Source organism: Hemitrygon akajei, chromosome 3, assembly GCF_048418815.1.
Source record: "Hemitrygon akajei chromosome 3, sHemAka1.3, whole genome shotgun sequence".
Lineage (NCBI taxonomy): Eukaryota > Metazoa > Chordata > Chondrichthyes > Myliobatiformes > Dasyatidae > Hemitrygon > Hemitrygon akajei.
Window position 1 is genome coordinate 179143965 of NC_133126.1, and position 20491 is coordinate 179164455.

The window sequence follows — 20491 nt, forward strand, 5'->3', positions numbered from 1 at the left end:
TTGTCCATAATCACCAAATAATCCATATGTGTACTGAAGCCCTTAGACCAATTCACAAGAAAATATTTGATTCAGCTTTCCACTTTCAGGCTCATTAATTTCTTCAAGGCACCCTACGTGTGCCATCATTGCTACTCAAAATATTGAATTCAGTATAAAACCATTATTGTTCATCAGAAATCATTAGCTCACCAGAAGTTAGCCCTCCGGCTCTTCTTAGCTCATTCAGAAAACATCTTCCATCACATTGTCTCTTAAGGGATTTCGGGAATCTAGCCTCTGCTCTGAAGTTCCTTTGAGCTATAGGTATCCTCCCTTCTCTCCAGTAGTCAGAACAGGGCATTTTGATGAGTGTTTGACTTTATCTGATTTTTGATGAAGTCATCTGAATTGTCACCTCGAGGCTGAGCCAGATTTAGATTCCAGAATGGCATTCTTGCCTCAAAGAAATGACAGAAGACCATAAGACATAGGAGCAGAATTAGGCCATTTGGCCCATTGATTCTACTCCACCATTCCATCATGGCTGAACCATTGACCCTCTCAATCCCATCCTCCTGCTTCTCACTGTAACCTTCGACACACTGATTAATCAATAACTTATCAACCTCCACCTACCCAATGACTTGCCATCCACAGCTGTCTGTGGCAATGAATTCCACAATCTGGCTGAAGAAAATTTTCCTCATTTCTGTACTAAATGGATGTCCCTCAATTCTGAGGCAGTCCCTCTGCTCCTAGACTCACCCACTATGCGAAACATCCTCTCCACATCCATTCTATCTAGGCTTTTCAATATTCAAAAACGTTCAATGAGATAACCCTTATTCTTCTAAACTCCAGTAAGTATAGGCCCAGAGCCATCAAACACTCCTCACATGTTAACTCTTTCATTCCTGGGATCATTCTTGTCAGCCCCCTCTGGACCCTCTCCAAAGCCAGCACATCTTTTCTTTGATAAGAGGCCCACAACTGCTCACAACACTCAAAGTGTAATCTGACGAATGCCCTATAAAGCTCAAATATTAAATCCTTGTTTTTGTGTTCTGGTCCTCTTGAAATGAATGCTAACATTGTATCTGCCTTCCTCATCACCAACCCAACCTGCAAATTAATTTTGGAAATCCAGCACAAGGAATCCAAGTCCCCTTGCACCTCTGATTTTGAATTTTCTCCCCATCTAGAACGTAGTCCATAACTTTGGAGCAACATTTGTGATTTTTCAGTTCTAAGAAACCATTCCAGAATCTAGTGATTCTTGAAAGATCATTACTAATGCCTCCATAACCTCTTCAGCTACTTCTTTTAAAATCCTGGTGTGTAGTCCATCTGGTCCAACTGACTTATGTACATTCAGGCTTTTCAGCTTTACAAGTATCTTCTCCTTAGTAATAGCAAAGAATCTCAATTCTGCCCCTTGACAATCTATCACTTCTGGCATTCTACTAGTGTTGTCCACATGCAGACTAACACAAAAATACTTATTAAGTTCATCTGCCATTTCTTTCTTCCCCATTGCTACCACCCACTGTCATTTTCCAGTGGTCCTATATCCACTTTCATCTTCTTTTACTCTAAAACTGAAAAAACTTCCAGTATCCTCTTTTATATTTTTGACTAGCTTACCTTCATATTTCCTCTCTTTATGGTATTTTTATTTGCTTTCTGTTGGATTTTAAAAGCTTCCTAATTCTTTACCTTCACATAATTTTTTTGCACTATTATATGCCCTCTCTTTGGCTTTTAAGCTGTCTTTGACTTCCCTTAATAGTCATGGTTGCCTCATTCTCCAATTAGAATACTACTTCATCTTTGTGATGTATCTTTCCTGCACCTTCCAAATTTCCCCCAAAAATACCAGCCATTGCTGTTCTGCCATCATCCCTTCTAGTGTTTTCTTTCAACCAACTCTAGCCAGTTCCTCTTTCATGCCTCTGTAATTCCCTTTAAATCCACTGTAATACTGAAATATCTGACTTTAGCTTCTTCCTCTCAAACTGCAGGGTGAATTATATCATGCTATGGTCACTTCTCCTAAGGGTTCCTTTACCTTGAGCTCCCTAATCAAACCTGTGCCATTGCATAACATCCAGTACAGAATTGCTATTCGCCTAGTGGGCTCAACCACATGCTGCTCTAAAAAGCCATCACATAGGCATTATACAAATACCTTCCAGCAATATATTTTCCCAATATACCTGCATATTGAAATCCCCAATGATTATCACAGCATTGCCCTTTTTAGCATGCCATTTCCATCTCCTGCTGTAAATTGTAGTCCACATCCTGGCTACTGTTCAGAGGCCTGCATACAACTCTCATCAGGGTCTTTTTACTGCAAACAGGAGAAAATCTGCATTTGCCGGAAATTCAAACAACACACACAAAATGCTGGTGGAAAGCAGCAGGCCAGGCAGCATCTACTGGAAGAAGCACAGTCGACGTTTCGGGCTGAGACCCTTCGTCAGGACTAACTGAAAGAAGAGATAGTAAGAGATTTGAAAGTGGGGGTGTTACGTACCCCGTAACTGGGTCACTTACCAGCAAAGATAGAGAGGTCCGTTGAAGTCTGATGGTACTATTTTTAACAGTATTTATTGATAAAAATACACAAAATAATATCAAGGCAAACTTACAGATAATATAAGTCGTCAATACTAAATCTAAAAGCGCGGGTCTAATAGTAATCAATAAGAAATAGCTCTATCGTTGTCTAGGGGATAATGTATTGTCCGATGGAAATATAAAAGTCACTCAGTTCATTCAAGCTGCAGCTCTTGGGTTGGAGAGAAAGACGGGTTAAAACTTGCCCATTCCTTTTATGATGTCAATCCTTCGAGAGTCGTTGGGAGTTGATTTCCCCGTTGTTAGATAAAAACCGTTCTGCCGTGGTACAGGGCCCACCGATTCCGGGGCAAACGGAAAAGGACGCACGTGGCCTTCCACTGGTTTTTGCTATTACGGGATCGTTAGCGTTTCTTCTGGTGCGTCTGAGGGGCTGTTCCCACAGACCCTCTTTTTATCCTGACTCTCAGGGTCTCAGGTGTCAATCAGGTTGGGATGATGCAATCCCTCCACCAACTTCCTCCTCGGTTCATTGCCTGGGGCTTCGATGCATCGTACAGGATGCAATACACAAGTCCGTCTCCAAGAGACAATAGCCGGTATCAATGGGTCTGCCTTTCGGAGGCCAGGACACATTCCAACTCTTTGTGGATTCTACATGTCTTTCTCTCATTTCCTGGGTCTCCTGAACGGATGTAATAGTGATCTTGTGATTCTCAAAAGGAGGGGGCTACCCCGCACCCTTCGGCCCCTCAGAGCTGTGGCACATTCGTAACAGGGGGGAAATCCGAAATGATAGGAGAAAGCGGGAGGGGTGAAGCTAAGAGCTGGAAAGGTGATTGGCAAAAGTGATACAGAGCTGGAGAAAGGAGAGGATCATTGTTCGGGAGGCCTAGGGAGAAAGAAAGGGGGAGGGGAGCACCAGAGGGAGATGGATAGCAGGCAAGGAGTGATTGTGAGAGGGGCAGAGAGAAAAAAAAGGAAGGGGGGGGGGGAAATGAATAAATAAATAAATAAATAAATAAGGGATGGGGTGAGAAGGGGAGGAGGGCATTAACGGAAGTTAGAGAAATCAATGTTCATGCCATCAGGTTGGAGGCTACCCAGCCAGTATATAAGGTGTTGTTCCTCCAACCTGAGTGTGGCTTCATCTTGACAATAGAGGAGGCCATGGATAGACATATCAGAATGGGAATGGGACGTGGAATTAAAATGTGTGGCCACTGGGAGATCCTGCTTTCTCTGGCGGACAGAGCATAGGTGTTCAGCAAAATGGTCTCCCAGTCTGTGTCGGCTCTCAGTAATATATAAAAAGCCTTGTCCGTTCGTTCCCCCCCCCCACCCATCCTTTCCCACCGAGCTCCCTCCTGGCACTTATCCTTGTATGCGAACAAGTGCTACACCTGCCCTTACACTTCCTCCCTCACCACCATTCAGAGCCCCAGACAGTCCTTCCAGGTGAGGCAACACTTCACCTGTGAGTCGGCTGGTGTGGTATACTGCGTCCGGTGCTGCCGGTGCGGCCTTTTATATATTGAATTTCCATCATCAGAAGATTTCCTCGTGTTTGCGAACACACACAAATGCTAGAGGAACTCAGCAGGCCAGGCTGCATCTGTGGAAAAAAAGTACAGTCGACGCTTTTGGGTCAAGACCTTTCGGCAGTTCCTCCAGCATTTTGTGGGTGTTGCTAGGGTCTTTTTATCCTTGCAGTTTCTTAACTCTACCCACAAGGATTCTGCAGCTTATGTCACCAGTTTCTAAGGATTTGAGTTTGGTTTTTACCAACACAGCCACCCCACCCTCTCTGCCTACCCACCTGTCCGTTTGATACAAGCTCCCAACTATGATCTTCTTGCAGACTCAACTCAGATACCCAGAACATCATATCTGCCAATCTCTAAGCTACAAAATCATCTACTTTACTGCATGCATTCAAATATAACATCTTCAGTCCTGTATTCATCACCCTTTTCAATTTTGCCCCCATGTTACACTTCCACTCATCCCACTGACTGCATTTGCCCTGTCACCTGCCTGTCTTCCCTCACGGTCTCACTACACTCTGCATCGACTTGTATACCAACTGCCCCATCCTCAACCTGATCACTCTAGTTCCCATCTGACTGCCAAATTAGTTTAAACCCTCCCAACAGCTCCAGCAAACCTGTTCACAAGGATACTGGTCCCCCCCAGTTCAGGTTCAGATAGGAAAGGCTTGTAGAGGATGTGAGCTAAGACAGCATGTCTGAAAGAAAAGTTGTTATTTAAAACACATGTCAGTTATTTTAATTGGAAGCGTCTGTCAGTGACTCAACTAATAACCATGCAAACTGAAGAAAAACAACCAAACGAGTTTGGTTTGAAACTCCAAATTTGAGGAAGGACATTCTTGCCATTGAGGGAGTGCACCGTAGGTTCACAAGGTTAATTCCCGGAATGGCGGGACTGTCATATGTTGAAAGATTGGAGCGACTGGGCTGGTATACACTGGAATTTAGAAGGATGAGAGGGGATCTGATTGAAACATATAAGATTATTAAGGGATTGGACACGCTGGAGGCAGGAAGCATGTTCCCGCTGATGGGTGAGTCCAGAACTAGAGGCCACAGTTTAAGAATAAGGGGTAGGCCATTTAGAACAGAGATGCGGAAAAACTTTTTCACCCAGAGAGTGGTGGATATGTGGAATGCTCTGCCCCAGAAGGCAGTGGAGGCCAAGTCCCTGAATGCATTCAAGAGAGAGTTAGGTAGAGCTCTTATAGATAGCGGGGTCAAGGGATATGGGGAGAGGGCAGGAACGGGGTACTGATTGTGTATGATCAGCCATGATCACAGTGAATGGCGGTGCTGGCTAGAAGGGCCGAATGGCCTACTCCTGCACCTACTGTGTATTGTCTATTGAGTTCTCCAAAACCTACTGAGGATGATTTATAAGAAGATGTGTTGGTGTGGGTTCATAACCTGGATAAAGAATTAAGAGAAGATCCAATATTTGAAGAGATAATAAAGACCTAGCAGGGTATTCAAGTTCTAACTTGGCTTGGGGTAGGATGTGGTAGTTAAAATGACAATTATTAGAGGAAGTCCTGGAACCAGTAAGGAATCAATTGGGTCCTGTGGAGTAGAGAGTTTCTGTCCTTTCTAGTTGGGTGAGTGAGGATGGGTAAAATCATCTTCAGCATCAGAATTTAACTTGTGACTGCAATTCGCTAAGGGAGCTTCACCTGAAGTGTCTGTAGGGTCACATACCTTATTTTCTTAAAACCTATTAACGATCCAGTGTCCTTACAGAATAGACATACCTGTAGCGTGTGCATTGGGGGAGGAAGGAAAGTAAGTTATCAAGACTGTTAACATCAGTAGTATCTTTTAGCAACAGGCTGCAGTGTAGTGAAACCAAGAGAAATAATGGTCCTGGAAATAATGCTTGATCTAAGAACATTTAAGGCCAGAGAAACCAATTGCATTCAGTAGGTGAAAGATGAAAATAATATTTTCTGTCTAAATTTAACAAATCATATTATGCAAGATCATTAGGGAATATTAGGGTAGACTGCAATAAATGATCTCAGAATTCAAGTTCATTAAGCTCAAAATAATTCATCTGTGCTTTCAACATTCAGTAGTCCAATTAGTTATGATAAAATTCAAAAAAAGTATAGTGATGAATACTCAGTGATCATTGACGTTTTATGACGTGTGTGTGTGTGCCAGTAAAAGTTCCCCACAGGTTTTCTTGTCCTTGTTTTCTGAGTTTAATAACCTACCATCTGATACCCCAGCTAGCCGTGTTGCTGTAAGCACCAATGAAACTGAAAAGGCAATTATTTCAACTATACCTGCCTATAGGGAGAAATACATTGGGAGGCTACTTAATTTGGTACCTTCTGGGCCTAATAAAGGGGCCACTGAGTGTATGTTCCAGGTCTTCTGCAGTGTGGTCCATCCACTTCTAGGTTCGGTGTGTTGTGCATTCAGTGATGCTCTTCTGAACACCACTATTGTAACGTGTGCTTTTTTTCCAGTTACTGTCACCTTCCTGTCAGCTTGAACCAGTCTGCCCTCTCTCCTCTGACCTCCATAATTTGCAAGGACTTCACCCACAGAGCTGCTGCTCACTGAATCTTTTTTGTTTTTTGCACCATTCTCTATAGATGAAGACGTAACATAAATATTTTTATTCTTCATGTATTTAAAGGATATAATTAATAAAGTCAATTCAATACAGTATAAATTCTGCAGACTGTTGTCTATGAAATTCCCAGGAGATCAGCAATTTCTGAGATACTCAAACTACCCCGTCTGGCACCAACAATCAATCCACAATCAGAGTCATTTAGATCACACCTCTTCCCCATTCTAATGTTTGGTCTGAACCTCTTGACTATGTCTGCATGCTTTTATGCATTGAGTTGCTGCCACATGATTGGCTGATTAGATATTTGTATTAACGAGTAGGTGTACAGGTGTACCCAAAAAAGTGGCCAGTGGGTGTGTATTTGTGTGTATGTTAGCAGCGACAATCTGACAAAATGTAAACATGAATAATCTGTAGAATATTAATGCTCCGTTTCTACTTCTGTTGATTGTTTCAAAGCAATTGCTAAAGCAAATGCCTTCACTGAAATTTAACGTGCAGGCAATTAGGAAGGCAGAAGAGGTGATATCCTTTAATCCAAAAGGATTTGAGAACAAAAGTAGGTTTGCTCAGTGCAATTAAAGAGGATCTGGTGAGACTCCACCTTGTACAGTACTGTGCAAATGTCTTAGCTACATATATATTGCTAGGGTTCCTAAGACTTTTGCATAGTATTGTAGTAATTGTATGTATTGTACTGTACTGCTACTGCAACTATATATATTTCACAACATGTGTAAGTGATGATAAACCTTTTTCTGATATGGGTCTCTGTCACAGACTGAAAGTGGGAAGCCAGCCAGCAGAGGACAATCATGGTTAGGAAAGGGGGAAGGGGGAGGGCAGGGAGCGGGAAACACCAGAGGGACGTTCTGTAATGATCAATAAACCAATTTTTTGGAATCAAGTAACTTTGCCTGGTGCCTCAGGGCTGGGCGTGTCTGCACCTGAGCCACTCCGACACTCCTTCTGTGCTACCTGTCCCACACCACCACCAACCACCCCCCCCCCCCCCATGGTGCTCCACCCTCACCATTCCCAACGTCCTTTGCTCCTGCCAGATTTATAAACTTGCTCTCCGCTTCACATTGACAAATACAGTATTGTGCATAGGTCTGGCCTTCCTGCCTAGGAATATGTTTGTAGTTGGGAGAGTGTAATAAATAGACGCCAGACTAATCCCTGGAATGGTTGGTAGGCCACATTAGAAAAGGTGAAGCAGACTGACTTCAAGGTGAATGAGTGGAGATCACATTAAAACACGTAACTTTCTTACAAGGATTGAAAGGTTACATGCAGGGCAGATATTAACTTTGACAGGTATGTTTAGAACTAGGGGATCAATCTTAAACTTAAGATTTAGTCATTTAGATGACTAATTGAGATGAGGAGAAATTTCTTTACCCAGATGGAATGGTCTCTACCCAAGAGGATTAAGGTGGCCCAGTCACAAAGTTTATTTGGACAGTCATGGGGCAGGAAAGTGTTGCTGAGGTGATTTTATTGGATGATATATCAAATGCCCTACTTCTGGTGTTTTTGTGTCCTATGTTAACTTACCACATAAAACATCTGAAAAGGCAGCAGGAAGTCCTCCAATCACAAACAAGAGAAAATCTGCAGATGCTGGAAATCCAAGTAACACACACAATATGCTGGAGGAACTCAGCAGGCCAGTCAGCATCAATGGAAAAGAATACAGTCGATGTTTTGGGCCAAAACCCTTCAGCAAGACTAGAGAAAAAAAGCTGAGTAGCAGATTTTAAACGGTGGGGGGAGGGGAGAGAGAAACACAGGGAAGTCCTGATGGTTCTGCAAAAACTAGGTGTTGTAGGCCGCTGCCAGGCGGGTGCATGGAGGGGACGGCAGAACAAGGATGGTGTTACAGGAGACAGTTACGAGGCTTTGTCAAGAACCCCAGCTAGGGTGGCAGGGTGGGGGCTGAGCAGGTGGTAGTGAAGGTAGCCTTTTCAAGAGGCACTCTAATTGCTTAATTGTGAATTGTTGTGCAGAGTGCATGACTGTGGTGGCTGAAATAGAACATAGAACATTACAACACAGTACAGGCCCTTCAGCCCACAATGTTGTGCTGACCTTTGAACCTACTCCATGATTAATCTAACTCTTCCCTCTTACATAGTCCTGAGTTTTCCTATCATCCATATGCTTAAGAGTTTCTAAAGTGTGTCTAATGTATCTGCCTCTACACATTCACCCCTCTGTGTAAAAAGAAACTTAACCTCTGATATCCCTCCTATACCTTCCTCTAATCACTTTAAAATTATGCCCCCTTATAATAGCCATTCCCACCCTGGGAAAATGTCTCTGGCTGTCCACTCGATCTATGTCTCAGTGAAAGATAAATCCTTTCTTCTTGGTAGGGAAGCCAGCTTCCTTCTCTCATGTGTTTGTTGAAGCAGGGTCACCGACACCATTTGAGAAATCTCCAGATGATCACTTGAATTCCTTAAGCGGAGTAAGTACTACTGAATGGGATTAGTGCTGATGGGTGTTTACTGGTCAGTCAACAGGTGATGGGCCAAATGGTCTGCTTCGGTGTTGTACACCACATACACGCCCTGCTCTGGAAGGCTGGACAATCTTGTGTTTCTCTGGAGCACCAGAGGCTAAGGGGAGACTTGAATTTATGAGAGACATAAATAGAATAGTCAGCTGACATCTGTTCCTCAGGGTAGGAATGTCCAATAGAAGATGGTAGGCAATTAAGGTGAGAGGAGAAAGTTCAAAAGAGAAATGCGGAGAGGGTTTTTTATACACTGAGTTCGGGGGGGGGGGGGGAGTGCCTAGTGTGGTGGTGCAGCCAGATGTATAAAAACTATTTAATAGTCCTTTAGATAGGCACGAGGCTGCAAAAGAATGGAGGGATATGGATCATGTGCAGGCTGAAGGGGTTAGGCGTCAGTAGCTTAGTGAGTTTGGCACAAGAATATGGACTGGATGGTATGTTTCTGTTCTGTGTTCTACCCTTTCAGCATAGAGCAGGAGTCCTCGGTGTCAGCAATTTAAAATTGTAGTCAACCATTTTGGGAAAGGGAAGATGTACATCCACTAGAGCATCATCCCCCCCCCCCCCCTACCCCACCCCTCTCCATGCTCCCATTCCCAACACCGGCCCTGCCCCTCTCCATGCCCCCATTCCCAACACCGGCCCTGCCCCTTTCCATACCCCCATTCCCAACACCGGCCCTGCCCCTCTCCATGCCCCCATTCCCAACACCGGCCCTGCCCCTCTCCATGCCCCCATTCCCAACACCGGCCCTGCCCCTTTCCATACCCCCATTCCCAACACCGGCCCTGCCCCTCTCCATGCCCCCATTCCCAACACCGGCCCTGCCCCTTTCCATGCCCCCATTCCCAACACCGGCCCTGCCCCTCTCCATGCTCCCATTCCCAACACCGTCCCTGCCCCTTTCCATGCCCCCATTCCCAACACCGGCCCTGCCCCTTTCCAGCTGCTTCCCACCTCTTTCCACACTCTGCTTCCAGCGGCTCGGCAAATTATAAATGACAAAAAGGTATCTGATTACAGTGGTAACTGCATTCCCTCATCGTTTGCCAACAGACTTTAGAATCATTTGTCTCACTCCAAAGGACTAAATTAAGTTGCAGTGTAAATGAAATATTTTAAATGTTGAACGAGTTCCAATGATGGAAGGAATGATATACATTACCCAATATGCATCACTTGGAATATCATTCACACAAGCTCGAAAAGTGGCCTCTATAGAGATAAAGAAAATAAATTGATTTACTCTTTTCCTTTCCAAAAATGGGCAATTATGATTTTAAATAAGAAAAGGTGTAATGCTGAGAGATTATAAGGCATTGGTCAGACCACATTTGGAGTATTGTGAGCAGTTTTGGGCACCATGTCTAAGAAGAGATGTGCTGGCATTGGAGAGGGTCCAGAGAAGGTTCAGAAAAATAATCCATGCAACGAAACGGTTAACGTATGAGGAGCATTTGATGGCTCTGCGCCTTTACTCACTGGAGATTGGAAGAGTGATGAGACATTCCTTTAACTGGAGGGTGATGAATCTGTGGAATTTATTGTCACAGATGGTTGTGGAGGCCAAGTCATTGAGTATATTTAAAGCAGAGGTTGATATGTTCTTGGTTAGTAAGGGCATCAAAATTTACAGGGAGAAGGCAGGAGAATGGGGCCGAGAGGGAAAATAAATCAGCTGTGATCAAATAGCAGAGCATACGATGGGTCAAATGAACTAATTCTGTTCCTATGTCTTATGGCCTTGTGTTTTCATTTCAGTATCAGCTCCATTCCAAGCCAATTTGCTACTCCACCAGAACAACACACCTAGTGCTGGAGGAATTCTGTAAGTCAGGCAGCATCGATTGAGGGAAGCGGACAGTCAATGTTGCAGGTCAAGACCCTTCATCTGAAAGGTTAAGCCCTTCATTCACACTTCCTCACATCAGAATTCCACGTGAGGAAGTATGTATTTTATTTTTGCTGTACAAGCCCAGACACCAGAGGCTGCTTTTGTATAATTTTCTACCACTCAGACCGTGCCAGAGATCAAAGGAAGAACTTTAAAAGTTCATCATGTCAGTCTGGGAACTGGGAAGCAATACAGCAGCAACCTCAGCACAGTATTTCTAGAGATGTAATAGCTCCCATCGTTATTGAATTATCCCATAAAAGACACAACACTGATATTCTCACTATAATGTACCTCTTCTAAAACTGTACATACTCACAAGCCACAAAATAATAACCTCCAAAAAGAAATGCTTGACTCTGAATCACGCAAAGGAGTACTTGCTGATTAGAGCATAGGTTATACCCTTTCATTGCATGAATGTTAATATAAAATTATATGTTACATGGATGTCTATTCTGTATTCAAAGTCTCACAGGGACACTAATTCCAGAGTCCACAACATCAAGGAAGAGGATGTTTTAAATATTCAAATTCTCTCTCTCGTGCAATTGCAAGAGATTAAGTTGCATCTGTCTGTTTATTCCAAAATTCTGAAGCACTCTCTTTGTATATTTCACTGAATTTTCTAAATGTAGCATTTGTTGAGATTTTTAAAAAACAAATCAAGCATACCAAGGATACCAAAAATTTCTTCAGATACATAAAGTGTAAAGGAGAGGTAAGAGTGAGCATTGGACTGTTGGAAAACGATGCTGAAGAGGTGGTAATGGGGGACAACAAAATAGCAGACAAACTGAATAAGTATTTTCAAATCAGTCTTCAGCGAGGAAGACGCTAGCAATACAGTGGAAGTTCTAGGTTTTCGGGGGGGGGGGGCATGAAATCTATGAAGTTACCATAACTGGAGAGAAAGTTCTTGGGAAACTGAAAGGTCTAAAGGTAAATGTCACTTGGACCAAATAGTGCAAAGCCCAGAGATATGAAAGAGGTGGCTGAAGAGATCGTGGAGGCACTATTAATGATCTTTCAAGAATCACTAGATTGCAGAATGGTTCTGAAGACTGGAAAATTGCAAATTTCACTCAGCTCTTCAAGATGGGAGAGAGGTAGAAGAAAGAAACAATGGGCCAGTTAGTCTGACATCAGTGGGTGGGAAGGTGATGGAGTTGATTATTAAGAATGATGTCTTAGGGTACTTGGAAGCACATGATAAAATAGTCCATAGTCAGCATTGTTTCCTCAAGGGAAAGTCTCACCTGACAAATTTGTTGGAATACTTTGAAGAAATAACAAGCAGGATAGACAAAGGAGAATCAGTTGATGTTTTCTACTTGGATTTTCAGAAGCCTTTTGACAAGGTGCCACAAATGAGGCTGCTTAAGAAACTACGAGCCCATGGTATTACAAGAAAGACTCTAGCATGGATAAAGCAGTGGCTGACTGGCAGGAAGCAAAGAGTGGGAGTAAAAGCAACCTTTTCTGACTGGCTGCTGGTGACTAGTGGTGTTCCACAGGGGTCTGTGTCGGGACCGATTCTTTTTATGTTATGTGTCAATGATTTAAATAATGGAATTGATGGCTTCATTTCAAAGTTTGGAGACAATTTGAAGACAGGTGGAGGGGCAGATAGTTTTGAGAAAGTAGAGAGGCTACAGAAGAGGAGATTAGGAGAATGGGCAAAGAAATCGCAGGGGGGAGATATAGTGTTGGGAAATGTATGGTCATGCACTTTGGTAGAAGAAACGAAAAGGTTGACTATTTTCTAAGTGGAGAGAAAATACAAAAAACTAATTTGCAAAGGGACTTGGGAGTCCTTGTAAAGAATTTCGTAAAGGTTAATTTGCAGGATGACTCTGTGGTGAGGAAGGCAAATGTAATGTTAGCATTCATTTCAAGAGGTTTAGAATGTAAAAGCAACGATGTAATGTTGAGACTTTATAAAGCACTGGTGAGGCCTCACTTGGAGTATTGTGAGCAGGTTTGGGTCTCTTATCTTAGTAAAGATTTGCTGAAACTGGAGAGAAATCAAAGGAGGTTCATGAAAATTATTCCAGGATTGAACGGCTTGTCATTTGAAGAGCATCTGATGGCTCTGGGCCTGTACTCACTGGAATTCAGAAGACCTCATTGAAAACTATCGAATGGTGAAAGGCTTTGATAGAGATGATGTGGAGAGGTTGCTTTCTATGGTGGAAGAGTCTAAGACCAGAGGGCACAGCCTCAGAAAAGAGGGATGTGCTTTTAGAATGGAGATGAAGAGGAATTTCATTAGCTAGAGAATAGTGAATCTGCGGAATTCTTTGCCACAGGCAGCTGTGGAGGTCAAGTCTTTATGTATATTTAAGGTAGAGGTTGATAGATTCTTGACTGGTCAGGTCATGAAAAGATATGAGGAGAAGGCAGGAGACTGGCCTGAGAGGAAAATTGTATCAGCCATGATGAAATAGCACAGCCTAATTTGGCTCCTATATCATGGTTCTATGGTCTTATATCTATATGCTTAAAAGTGACAGGACAACTGCTGCATTCTGAAACTGGCTTGGATGTATTTTTCAAGGATAACTTGACTACCATTCATTATAATATTCAAAGTAGTACAGCTGACCTATTACAGAAATTTAGTGAAATATAGAATTAAGCACTATGATTGCATGAATGAATTTCTGTATTTTACATAGAACGGTAGAAATAATCTGAGAATCAGAATCAGGTTTGATACCATTGGCATATTTCATGAAATTAGATATTATGCAGCAGCTGTACATTGCAACACATAATAATGAAAAGCTGTAAATTACAGTAAGTTGATATATATTTTTAAAACTTACATTAAATAAATAATGCAAAATGAGAGAAAAAATGAGATGAGGTAGTGTTCATGGGTTAATGTCCATTCAGAAATCTATGGCAGAGTGGAAGGAGCTATTCCTGTATTGCTGAGTGTGTGCCTTCGGGCTCCTGTACCTCCTCCCTGATGGTGGAAATGAGAAGAGGGCATGTCCTTGGTGAAGTGGGTCCTTAATGATGGATGTCGGCTTTTTGAGGCATCGCTCCTTGAAGATGTCATGGATGCCGGTGAGTTTAGTACCCATGATGTAGCTGACTGAGTTCGCAACGTTCTGCAGCATATTTTGATCCTGTGCAGTGCCCTGCTCCCTCAGCAGTTGGTGACGCAGCCAGCAAGAATGCTCGCCACAGTACGTCTGTGGAAAGTTACGAGTGTCTATGGTGACATATCAAATCTCCTCAAACTCCGAATGAAATATAGCTGCTTCAGATCCTTCTTCGTAACTGCATAAATATGCTGAGCCCAGGGTAAATCCTTGAGGGTGTTGACACCCAGGACCTTAAAATTTCTCACCCTTTCCTCTTCTGAATCCTCTATGAGGACTGGTGTATGTGGCCTCGTCTTACCCTTTCTGAAGTCCACGATCAATTCTGTCAAGTTAAGACTTAAGTATTAGACAAAAGCTGGAAATCTTTTGCCATAACATCCCTAAGAGAGACACTGAAGTACATGCACTTAGAGTACAAAGTTAACCTATGAGCTCCATATTGGTAAATTAGCTTATTATTGACACATATACCAAGCTACAGTGAAAAAAATTGTCTTGCGTACTATTCATACAGATCAATTCATTAAACAATGCATTGAGGTCGTACTTGCTGTGAGGGTTTGGTATTGGCTTGTCCATAGAAGGCAGAAGGTAGTAGTAGATGGAGCATATTCTGCCTGGAGGTTGGGAGCACTGGTGTTCTGCAGGGATCTATTCTGGTACCCCTGCTTCTTGTGATTTTTACAAATGGCTTCTTCTAAGAGGACCACAACCTCGTTGTGGGTTGGAGGCTTTTGTGTCTCAATGACCCAGAGAGTTATGTTGGCTGGGGTCAGGGCTTTATGCTTTGGCTCTTGGTACAGTCACCCATGCCAAACAGGTCAAAAGGTAAAGGACAGACTGAGAATGGTCCACCGGCCCTCCAGGTTTGGGGGTTTGGCTCAGGGATAACAACCCTGACTGGTAAAACAACATTATTACGGAAAGAGCAATGAAATATTCTTCTACATCTGAGTGTGACAGTATTCCTGAGTCTCCACCTGGAACTTGAATGGCTGACAGTAGTGAAAACCAAGAGAAAGCTACTGACATGATGAAGGAAGACCTGAAACCACCAGAGATAGAGGACCTTCAGTGCTGCCCTAAATGCCAGCGGCATAACGGACAGTTTTATATAATACACACACACACAAGTGACCTGAATGAGGAAGTGGAAAGATGAGTTAGTAAGGCTGAAGATGATACAAAGGTTGGTGGAAAGTGCAAAGTGATACACTTTGGAAGATCAAACAGTTATCCCCTTTCATTCAAGAGCCTGATGTTTGAGGGTATTAACTGTTCCTGAACTCAGAGGTGTGAGTTCTGAGGCTCTTGTACCTTCTTCCTGATGGCAGTGGTGGGCATGTCCTGGGTGGTGGGGTTCTTGATAATGGATGCTGCATTCCTATGACAACGCTTTGTGTAGATGTGCTTAGTGATGAGGAGGGCTTTACCCATGATGGACTGGGTCATATCCATTACTTATTGTAGGATTTTCCATTCAAGGGCATTGGTGTTTCGATGGCAGGCCATAATGTATCCAGTCAATATACTCCACTAAACATCTATAGAAGTTTGTCAAAGTTTTACATGTAATGCTGAATCTTTGCAAACTCCTAAGGAAATAGAGGCACTGCCATGCTTTCTTCATAATTGCATGTGTGTGCTGGGCTCAGAACAGGTCCTCTGAAATAATAACTCAGAGGAATTTAAAGTTGCTGGCCCTCTCCATCTCTGATTCTCCAATGAGGACTGACTCATGGATCTTCGGTTTCCTTCTCCTGAAGGCGTTAATCAGCTCCTTGGTCTTTCTGGCAGTGAGTAAGAGGCTGTTGTTGTGGCACCACTCAGCCAGATTTTCAATCTCTTTCCTGTATGCTGATTCATCACCACCTTTGATTCAGCCTACCGACAGTGGTGTCATCAGCAAACTGAATGTGACATTGAAGCTGTGCTTAGCCATAAAGCAAGTAGAGCAGGGATCTAAGCACACAGCTTTGTGGTGAACCAGTGCTGATGGAGATCATGGAGGAGATATTGTTACGAATCCAAACTGACTGGGATCAGTGAGTGAGGAAATTGAGGAACCAATTGCACAAGGAGATATTGATGCCAGGATCCTGGAGCTTATTGATTGGTTTTGAGGGAATGATGGAACTGAATGCTGATCTAAGGTTGATAGAGAGCATCCTGATGTATGCACCTTTGTTGTGCAGATGTTACAGGGTTGAGTGAAGAGCCAGTAAGATGGCATCTGCTGTGGAACTGTTGCTATGGTAGGCAAATGGGAGTGGATTCAGGTCATTTCTCGGGCAGAAATTGATTTGTTTCATGACCAATCTCATCATTGTGGATGCAAGTGCTGCTGAACGGTAGTCATTGAGGCAGATTACCACGTTCTTCTTAGGTACTGGTATAATTAAAGCCTGCTTGAAACAGCTGGGTACCTCAGACTGCTGAAGAGAGAGGTTAAAGATCTCAGTGAACACCCCAGTCCGTTGATTAGCACAGGCTTTTAGTACTTGGCCAGGCAGTCCATCTGGGCTGGATGCTTTTCATGGGCTCGCACGTTGGCCTCGGAGACTGAAATCAGTGGATTATCAGGGGCTGTGGAAGTTCATTATGGATCCTCATATTTTCCATATTTTTATGGTCAAAGTAAGCATGGAAGGCATTGAGCTCATCTGGAAGCGAAGCCCTGTCGCCTGATTTAACTTTATAAGAAAGTATGGTATTCAAGCACTGACACAACTGTTGAGATAATTCATTGATTCAGGTTTCATCCAGAGTTGCCACTTAGCCTGTGAGGTGACTTTCAGGAGATCGCACCTGGATCTCTTGGTCACCAGACTCGAGTGCCTCTAACCTAGCCCTCAGCAGATTGTGGCTGGTTGAAGACTGAATGGTTTTCTGCAGGCATACTTGCCTACAACTGTTTCAACGAAATCCAAGACAACCAGGGTGTATTCATTCAGATCCACAGATAAGTCTTTAAACACTGCTCAGACTACTGACTCAAAGTCAGTGGAATTCCTGCTTGACCAGCAAATGGAAAAGTTTTTAACTACATATTGGTTCCAACGACATGGGTAAGAAAAAAGAGGAGGTCCTACAGACAGAATATAGTGAGTTAGGTAGAAAGCTGAAAACCAGGACCTCCTGGATAGTCATCTCTGGATTGCTGCCTGTGCCATGTGCCAATGAGGGTAAGTGTAGGATAACTTTGCAGAAGAACGCATGGCTGAGGAACTGCTGCAGGGGGCAGGGTTTCAGATTTTTGCATCAGTGGATCTCTTCTGGGAAATGTACGAACTGTACAAAAATGATAGGTTACATCTGATCCCTTGGGGGTGGTGGAGGGAGGGTGCAATATCCTTGAGAACAGATTTGCTAGAGCTGTTGTGGAGGGTTTGAACTAATCCGACGTGGGGATGGGAAGCAGAGTGATAGGGCTGAGAATGGGGTGGTTGGTATACAAGTAGATGCAGTGTGTAGTGAGACTGTGAGGAAGGACATGCAGATGATAGGGTAAAATTGGAGTCAAAATGTAACAGGAGTCCAAAATCAAAGAGATTGATGAATACAGGACTGAAGGTGTTATATTTGAATGTATGCAGTATATGGTATTAAGTAGATGATCTTGTAGTGCAGTTAGAGATTGGTAGGTGTGACATTATAGGCATCAGGTGGCTGAAAGAAAATCATAGATGGTAGCTTAACATCCAGGAATCCATTTTGTATCAAAAGGACAGGCAGGTAGACAAAGGAGAGTGGGGTGGCTCTGCTGTAAAAAATGATATTAAATCCTTAGACAAGGACTTGGGATACTTAGAATCAGAAGATGTAGAATCCTTGTGGGTAGAGTTTAGAAACTGCAAGGGTAAATAGAACCTAATGGGAATTATATATGGGGCTCCAAATAGTAGCCAGGATGTAGGATAGAAAAGGCATGTAAAAAGGCAATGTTACAGGAGCAATGGAGGATTTCAATATGTAAGTAGATTGGGAAAATGAGGCTGGTGCTGAATTTGTAGGATCTGTTGGAAATTTGTAGAATGACTATGAGATGGCTGTTTAGAACAGCCAGTGGTTCAGCCCACTAGAGGAATGGCAATTCTGGATTGGGTGTTATGTAATGACCCAGATTTGATCAGGGACCTTAAGATAAAGGAACTCTTAGGAGGCAGTGATCATAATATGACAGAATTTACCTTGCAGTTTGAGAAGGAGAAGCTAAAACCAGATGCATTAGAGTGGAGTAAAAAGAGTTACAAAGGTACGAGAGAGGAGATAGCCAAGGTTGATGGGAAGGGGACACCAGCAGGGATGATGGTTGAACAGCAATGTCTGCTGTTTCTGCGGGCAATTTGTAAGGCACAGGATAGATACATTCCAAAGAAGAAGAAACAGTATTCTCAAGGTTGGATGAGGCTACTGTGCTGACAAGGGAAATCAAAGACAGCATAAAAGCAAAAGAGAGGTTATATAACAGAGCAAATGGTCCTGAAGGACTGGAACATTGAAGATATCATTCCACTCTTTAAGAAGGGAGGGAGGCAGAAGAAAGGGGATTATAGGCCAGTTAGCCTGACCTCAGTGGTTGGGACGACATTGATGAAGTTTTGGCCCATGATGAGGCACATGATAAAATAGGCCAAAGTCAGAATGGTTTCCTTAAAGGGAAATCTTGTCTTAAAGGCCTAGTTAGAGTGAATGTGAAGAAGATGTTTCCTAAAATAAGAATTGAAAATACACGTGGACTAAGATGTTAACTGTCCTGTGCTATAATCAGTGGGATCATCAGTTGATCTGCCACCTGTCTTCAGGAGTTTCGGCCTGCTTATGATCAAGACCCCCTCGAGGTGGTGGGCCAGCAGTGCTAAAGCACCACCTCCCACTGATGAGCTTAACAACTTGGCATCTGCCTCTATCAGAGTTGTTGGTCGCTTCCATCCAACAGATAGTCTACTCTTCAGGTATCTTTGCAGCTACTGAAGAGTTTACAAAAGATGAATACACTGTCCGACTATATGCCCCTCTGGACATACTTAGTCCACACCCATGATGATCCTGCCTCTGCTGCCTCAGCTACAGCCCTGCTGGTTGACTTGATCTCTCTTCTAGTGAAGCCAAGGTCACGCAGCCACTTCTGGAAAGTGGACGCAATAAAGCCACGGCATCCTACTTCGAATGGATAGCATGAGACCTTCCACCCTCTGTCTCTGCCTCTGCACTCTGATCTTAATTCTGTATACTTGGTTAACTTGCGCTCATGGGCTTCATCAATGTTGTCTTCCCAGGGGACTGTGAGTTCACCAATAACCACTTCTCCACTGGTGTCAGACCAGACGATTATATCTGGACACAATGTGGTGAAAACTATTTGCTCCGGGAAATTGCCTTTCCCATCCAGGTCGGCCTTGACTATAGTGGGGGAGTCTAGAACCAGAGGGCACAACCTTAGGACAAAGAAACATCCGTTTAGAACAGAGATGAGAAGGAATTTCTTCAGTCAAAGTGTAGAGAATCTGTGGAATTCATTGCCGTGAATGACTACAGAACCCTAGTCATTGCATATTTAAAGCGTTCGTTGATAAGTTCCTGGTTAGTCAGGGTAACAAAGATTAAGGGAAGAAGGCAGGAGAATTGAATTGAGAGTGATAATAAGTCAGCCATAATGATGGAACAGACTCAATGGGCCAAATGGCCTAAGTCTGCTCCTATATCTAATAGTTTCAATTCTTACATTGTGTTAATAGATCAGCCATTCAGCAAGAGCAGCAGACAAGATATTTTATCCAATTATGATCTTCATGCCAGTTTTTTTTTCTTGTGTCACGGTCTGGTCCGTGGATTCCATATTCCGGTTGTTTCAGTCTCTCCTTGTTCTGTTGGGCACCTTAATTGAGGCAGCTGATCCTCATTTCGGGCTTGCAACATAAATAGCTTAGGGGTCCAGATATTCCTTTGCTGGACCGTCCCCATCAAAATCCCCGTCAGGATCCTCGTCAGGTTCCCCATCAAAATTCCCCGTCAGAAACCCACACCAAGAAGCTCAGCATCAGAAACTCATTCCAGGAAGCTCGGCATCAGAAAACCACACCAAGAAGCTTGTTACCAGAAACCTGTGACCTCAGCCAGTGTGGTAAGTCTGGACCATTATTGGAACTACTGAGTATCGTGGACTCTAGGTTGCCTCTCTGTCCTGTGTCCAAGAAGGGTCTCGGCCCTGTGTCCTGTGTCCAAGGTTGAGTCCCGGCTCGGTGT